The sequence below is a fragment of the Berghia stephanieae genome, unplaced genomic scaffold, assembly GCF_034508935.2.
Source record: "Berghia stephanieae isolate SIO BIC M18660-M18661 unplaced genomic scaffold, UCSD_Bste_1.3 scaffold244, whole genome shotgun sequence".
NCBI lineage: Eukaryota > Metazoa > Mollusca > Gastropoda > Nudibranchia > Aeolidiidae > Berghia > Berghia stephanieae.
The window spans coordinates 1-7,500 of record NW_027623557.1 but is presented as its reverse complement, the minus strand read 5'-3'; the positions used below and the strand labels follow the sequence as shown (position 1 = coordinate 7,500).

Here is a 7,500-nt window from a genome sequence, read left to right as displayed (position 1 = left end):
TTAATTGTTAATTAAATTTTGTTTTTTTATAGCAGTAAAGTGTGTAGTATAGTAGTAGTGTAGTAGTAGTAGTAGTAGTAGTAGTGTAGTAGTAGTATAGTAGTAGTGTAGTATAGTAGTAGTAGTAGTAGTAGTAGTAGTAGTATGAGTAGTAGTAGTAGTAGTAGTAGTAGTAGTATATATAATATTAATAATAATAATAGTAATATTATATTAAACTTTATTTTCGACACTTGTTGTCTACGACATACTCGTTGAAAATACGGTTCTCGTCAATCACCGAAGTCAAGCAACGTCAGGCGTTGTTAGTACTTAAATTGGTGACCGCTTGGGAACCCCACGTGTTGTACACATCTTTTTTTTTTAATTTATCTATTTCACAATTTTATAACATTTTTAATAATTTTATTTGTTTGTTTTTCAAATTGTTATTTAAATTTTGTCTTTTATATTAGAAGTAGTAGTAGTAGTAGTAGTAGTAGTAGTAGTAGTAGTATAGTAGTAGTAGTAGTAGTAGTAGTAGTAAAATAATAACAATAATATAATATTATTAATTATTTTCGAATTGTTGTTACGACTATAGTTGAATACGGTTTCGTAGATCACCGAAGTCAAGCAAGTCAGGGTGGTTGTTTTAAATGGGTGACCGTGGGACCAGTGTGTAGAATCCTTTTTTGTTAAAAAAAATATAAATTATCTTTTACAACTTTTTAATTTTTAATGATTCTATTTGTTTATGTTTTAATTGTTATAAATTTCTTTTTTATATCAGTAAAAGTAGAAGTTAATAGTAGTAGTAGTAGTAGTAGTAGTAGTAGTAGTAGTAGTAGTATAGTAGTAGTATATAGTATAATAATAATAATATTAATAATACCAATATTATATAATTCTATTTCGACACTTGTTGTCTACGACCATACTACGTTGAAATACGTTCACGTCGATCGCGAAGTCAAGCTATGTCAGGCGTGGTTAGTACTTAGATGGGTGACCGCTTGGAACCCACGTGTTGTAGACATCTTTTTTAAAAAAGTTTTAAGAAATATAAATTCATCTATTTTACACCTTATACATTTTAAATGATTCTATTTGTTTGTGTTTTTTAATTGTTAATTAAATTTTGTTTTTTATAGCATAAAGTAGTAGTTGTAGTAGTAGTTGTAGTAGTTGTAGTAATAATATATAATAGTAATATTATATTAAACTCTATTTTCGACACTTGTCTACGACCTACTAATTAAAAATACCGTTCTCTTTCCGATCACCGAAGTCAAGCAACGTCAGGCTGGTTAGTACTTAAATGGTGACCGCTGGGAACCCCACGGTTGTAGACATCTTTTTTTTTTAAACGTTTTAAAAAATATAATTCATTATTTACATTTTATTACATTTTAAATGATTCTATTTGTTTGTGTTTTTTAATTGTTAATTAAATTTTGTTTTTTTTATAGCAGTAAATAGTAGTATTTAGTAGTAGTAGTAGTAGTATAGTAGTTAGAGTAGTAGTAGTAAGTAGTAGAGTAGTAGTAATAGTAGTTAGTATAGTAGTTGTAATAGTAGTTAGTAGTTAGTAGTAGTAAAGTAGTAGAATAGTATAGTAGTAGTAGTGTAGTAGTAGTAGTATAATAAATAATATATAGTAATATTATATTAAATTCTATTTTCGACATTGTTGTCTACGACATACTACGTTGAAAATACCGGTTCTCGTCCGATCACCGAAGTCAAGCTACGTCAGGCGTGGTTAGTACTTATATGGGTGACCTCTTGGGAACCCACAGTGTTGTAGACATCTTTTTTTCAATTTATCTATTTCACAATTTTATAACATTTTAAAGAATTCTGTTTGTTTTTTAAATTGTTATTTAAATTTTGTCTTTTATATTAGAAGTATGTAGTAGTAGTAGTAGTAGTAGTAGTAGTAGTAGTAGTAGTAGTAGTATGGTCGTAGACAACAAGTGTCGAAAATAGAATTTATAATATACTATATATTACTATTATTATTTTATATTATATATATTAATCTATATATTATTAACATACTACTAACTACTACTACTACTAACTATACTACTACACTATACTTTATATACTACAATACTACTACTACTATACTACTACTACTACTACTACTATACTACTAAAACTAATACTACAACTACTACTTTACTGCTATAAAAAAAACAAATTTAATTAACAATTAAAAAACACAAACAAATAGAATATTTAAAATGTAATAAAATTGTAAAATAGATGAATTTATATTTTTAAAACGTTTTAAAAAAAGATGTCTACAACACGTGGGGTTCCCAAGCGGTCACCAATTTAAGTACTAACCACGCCTGACGTTGCTTGACTTCGGTGATCGGAAGAGAACCGGTATTTTAACTAGTATGGTCGTAGAACAAGTGTCGAAAATAGAGTTTAATATAATATTACTATTATTATTATTATTATACTATACTACTACTACTACTACTACTACTACTACTACTACACTACTACTTTACTACTACTATAATACAATTTAATTATACACATTACTATAACACATAACAATAGAATCATTTAAAATTAATAAGTTAAATAATAAATTTTTATGCTTAAAAAAACTTTTATTTAAAAAAAGATGTCTACAACACAGGGGTCCCAAGCGGTCACCATACTAAGTATAACCACGCCTGACGTGCTTGACTTCGGTGATCGGACGAGAACCGGTATTTTCAACGTAGTATGGTCGTAGACAACAAGTGTCGAAAATAGAATTTAATATAATATTTGTATTATTATTATTATTATATATACTACTACTACTACTACTACTACTACTACTACTACTATACTACTACTACTTACTACTACTACTACTACTACTACTACTACTACTACTACTTACTATACTACTTTTACTGCTATAAAAAAAAATTTAATTAACAATTAAAAACACATAACACAAATAGAATCATTTAAAATGTAATAAATTGTAAAATAGATGAATTTATATTTTTAAAACTTTTTTAAAACTACAACACGTGGGGTTCCCAAGCGGTCACCCATTAAGTACTAACCACGCCTGACATGCTTGACTTCGGTGATCGGACGTGAACCGGTATTTTCAACGTAGTATGGTCGTAGACAACAAGTGTCGAAAATAGAATTTAATATAATATTGGTATTATTAATTATTATTATTACTACTCTACTACTACTACTACTAACTACTACTATACTACTACATACTACTACTACTACTACTACTATCTACTACTATACTACTTCTACTTTACTGATATAAAAAAGAAAATTTAATTAACAATTAAAAAACAAACAATAGAATCATTAAAATGTAATAAAGTTGTAAAATAGATGAATTTATATTTTTTAAAACGTTTTTTAAAAAAAGATGTCTACAACACGTGGGGTTCCCAAGCGGTCACCAATTAAGTACTAACCACGCCTGACGTTGCTTGACTTCGGTGATTGACGAGAACCGGTATTTTCAACGTAGTATGGTCGTAGACAACAAGTGTCGAAAATAGAATTTAATATAATATTACTATTATTATTATTATTATTATACTATTACTACTACTACTACTACTACTACTACTACTACTACTACTACTACTACTACTACTACTACTATACTACTCTGCTGACTACTACTACTACTACTACTACTACTACTACTACTACTTACTACTTACAACAACTACTACTTTTACTGCTATAAAAAAAAATAATTAAGAATTAAAAAACAAAACAAATAGAATCATTTAAAAATGTAATAAATTGTAAAATAGATGAATTTATATTTTAAAACACCTGTTTTTAAAAAAAGATGTCTACAACACGTGGGGTTCCCAAGCGGTCACCATTAAGTACTAACCACGCCTGACGTAGCTTGACTTCGGTGATCGGACGAGAACCGGTATTTTCAACGTAGTATGGTCGTAGACAACAAGTGTCGAAAATAGAATTTAATATAATATTGGTATTATTATTATTATTTTATATATACTACTACTACTACTACTACTACTACTACTACTACTACTACTACTACTACTACTACTACTACTACTACTACTACTACTATTACTACTTATACTTTTACTGCTATAAAAAAAAATTTAATTAACAATTAAAAAACATAAACAAATAGAATCATTTAAAATGTAATAAAGTTGTAAAATAGATGAAATTATATTTTTTTTTAAACTTAAAAAAAAGGATGTCTACAACACGTGGGGTTCCCAAGCGGTCACCAATCTAAGTACTAACCACGCCTGACGTTGTTTGACTTCGTTGATCGGACGAGAACCGGTATTTTCAACGTAGTATGGTCGTAGACAACAAGTGTCGAAAATAGAATTTAATATATATTGGTATTTTATTATTATTATTATTATTATTTACTACTACTACTACTACTACTATACTACTACTACTACTACTACTACTTACTACTACTACTACTATTACTACTTCTACTTTTACTGCTATAAAAAAGAATATTTAATTAACAATTAAAAAACATAAACAAATAGAATCATTAAAAATGTAATAAAGTTGTAAAATAGATGAATTTATATTTTTTTTTTAAACTACAACACGTGGGGTTCCCAAGCGGTCACCCATCTAAGTACTAACCACGCCTGACACTACTACATACTACACAACACAAACTACTACTACTACTAAACTACTACTACTACTACTAATACAACTTTTACTACTACTACTATACTACTACTACAACAACTACTACTACAACTACTACTACAACTACAACCTTTTTACTGCTAAAAAAAAAACAAAATTTTAATTAACAATTAAAAACACAAACAAATAGAACATTTAAAAATGTAATAAATTGTAAAATAGATAATTTATATTTTTTAAAAACGTTTTAAAAAAAAAAGTCTAAACACTGGGGTTCCAACGGTCACCATTTAAGTACTAACCACGCCTGACGTTGCTGACTCGTGATCGGAAAGAAAACCGGTATTTTAACTTAGTATGGCGTAACAAGTGTCGAAAAAGAGTTTAAAAATAAAAAAATATTATTATTATACTACAACTACTACAACTATACAAACACTACTTATAATGCTATAAAAAAACAAAATTTAATTAACAATAAAAAACACAAAAAATAGAATCATTAAAAGTAATAAGTGTAAAAAGATAATTATATTTCTAAAAACATTTTTTTAAAAAGATGTCTACAACACGTGGGGTCCCAAGCGGTCACCCACTAATACTACCACGCCTGACCTTACTTCGGCGATCGGACGAACCGGTATTTCAACGTATATGGTCGTAGACAACAAGTGTCGAAAATAGAAGTTTAATATATAATTGGTATTATTATATATTATTATATACTACTACTACTACTACACTACTACTACATACTACACTATCTACTACTACTACTACTACTACTACACTACTACCAAAACTACTCTACTTTTACTGTATAAAAAAAAAAATTTAATTAACAATTAAAAACAAAACAAATAGAATCATTTAAAATGTAATAAAATTGTAAAATAGATGAATATATTTTTTTTTAAACTTAAAAAAAAGGATTCTACAACACGTGGGTTCCCAAGCGGTCACCCAATTAAGTAACTAACCACGCCTGACGTTGCTTGACTTCGGTGATTGACGAGAACCGGTATTTTCAACGTAGTATGGTCGTAGACAACAAGTGTCGAAAATAGAGTTTAATATAATATTACATTATATTTTATTATTATTATATATTACTACTACTACTACTACTATACTATACTATACTATACTACTACTACTACTATACTACTACTATTAATAAAAAGACAAATTTAAATAACAATTTGAAAAACAAACAATAAATTATAAAAATGTTATAAAATTGTGAAATAGATAAATTAAAAAAAAAAGATGTCTACAACACGTGGGTTCCAAGCGGTCACCAATTTAAGTACTAACCACGCTGACGTTGCTTGACCGGTGATTGACGAGAACGGTATTTCAACGGAGTATGGTCGTAGACAACAAGTGTCGAAAATAAGTTTAATATAATATAATTTATTAATATTATTATTATTAATATTTACTACTACTACTACTACTACTCACTATACTATACTACTATACTATACTACTAATACTACTATTTACTAACTATACTACTACTACTATTACTACTACTATATACTATACTACTACTACTACTTACACACTTTACTGCTATAAAAAAAACAAAATTTAATTACAATTAAAAACACAAACAAATAGAAAAGTATACCACGCTGACGTCTTGACTCGGTGATCGGACGAGAACCGGTATTTCAACGTAGTATGGTCGTAGACAACAAGTGTCGAAAATAGATTTTAAAAATAATATTAAAATTATTTAATAAAATATATACTACTCTACTAACTACACTACTACACACACTACTAACTATACTACTACACTACTTACTACTATACACTACTATCTCTACTCTACTACTACTAAACAACAATACTACTTTTACTGCTAAAAAAAAAAACAAATTTATTACAATTAAAAAACACAAACAATGAATATTAAAATGAAAAAGTAAAAAGTGAATTATATTTTTAAATTTTTAAAAAAAGATTCCACACGTGGGTTCCAACGTCCCAATTAATAAAACACGCTGACGTTCTTGATTTCGGTGATGAAGGAACGTATTTCAATTATGGTCGTAGAAAGTGCGAAATAGATTTAATATAATATACTATTATTATTATTATTACTACTATATACTACTATCCAACTACTACTTTTACTGCTATAAAAAAACAAATTTATTAACAATAAAAACACAAACAAATAGATCATTAAAAGTAATAAAGTAAATAGATGAATTTATATTTTTAAAACTTTTTTTAAAAAAGATGTCTACAACACGTGGGTTCCAAGCGTCACCATTAAGTATAACCCGCCTGATTTGCTTGACTCGGTGATGCGAGACCGGTATTTTCACGTAGTATGGTCGAGACAACAGTGTCGAAAATAGAATTATATAATATTTATTATTTTTATTTTATTACTACTACACTATACTACTTAATATATACTCTCTATACTACTTACTACTACTTACTCATATTACTATTTACTTTTATCTTAAAAAGAAAAAATTTATTAAAATAAAAACAAAACAAATAGATCATTAAAATGTATAAAGTAGTAAAAAAAAAAAAAAAAGATGTCTACAACACGGGGGGTTCCCAAGCGGTCCCCCATTAAGTACTAACCACCCCTGACTTGCTTGACCGGGGGAGAGAACCGGTTTTTCCGTGGGTGTAAAAAAATTTTAAAATAGAGTTTAATATAATATTACTATTATTTTTTAATATATATATATTTTAAAAATTTACTATCTAAAAAATAAATACATTAAAACACCATAACTTTAAAAAAAATTTTTTTTTCCCTTTTTAAAAAAATTAAAACCCAAAAAAAAACAAAAA

General features: G+C 27.5%; 8 pseudogenes; 1 reads left to right on the top strand and 7 right to left on the bottom strand.

Moving 5' to 3' along the window:
- The first annotated feature begins 1,674 nt into the window (after positions 1-1,674).
- LOC144961424 (5S ribosomal RNA) lies at positions 1,675-1,792 on the top strand (annotated as a pseudogene).
- A 496-nt stretch (positions 1,793-2,288) lies between these two features.
- LOC144961430 (5S ribosomal RNA) lies at positions 2,289-2,405 on the bottom strand (annotated as a pseudogene).
- Positions 2,406-2,630: 225 nt separating this feature from the next.
- On the bottom strand, positions 2,631-2,745 carry LOC144961432 (5S ribosomal RNA; annotated as a pseudogene).
- Positions 2,746-3,020: 275 nt separating this feature from the next.
- LOC144961423 (5S ribosomal RNA) lies at positions 3,021-3,137 on the bottom strand (annotated as a pseudogene).
- Positions 3,138-3,404: 267 nt separating this feature from the next.
- Positions 3,405-3,521, bottom strand: LOC144961419 (5S ribosomal RNA; annotated as a pseudogene).
- A 321-nt stretch (positions 3,522-3,842) lies between these two features.
- LOC144961408 (5S ribosomal RNA) lies at positions 3,843-3,959 on the bottom strand (annotated as a pseudogene).
- Positions 3,960-4,235: 276 nt separating this feature from the next.
- Positions 4,236-4,354, bottom strand: LOC144961407 (5S ribosomal RNA; annotated as a pseudogene).
- A 1,242-nt stretch (positions 4,355-5,596) lies between these two features.
- Positions 5,597-5,714, bottom strand: LOC144961426 (5S ribosomal RNA; annotated as a pseudogene).
- Positions 5,715-7,500: the final 1,786 nt, after the last annotated feature.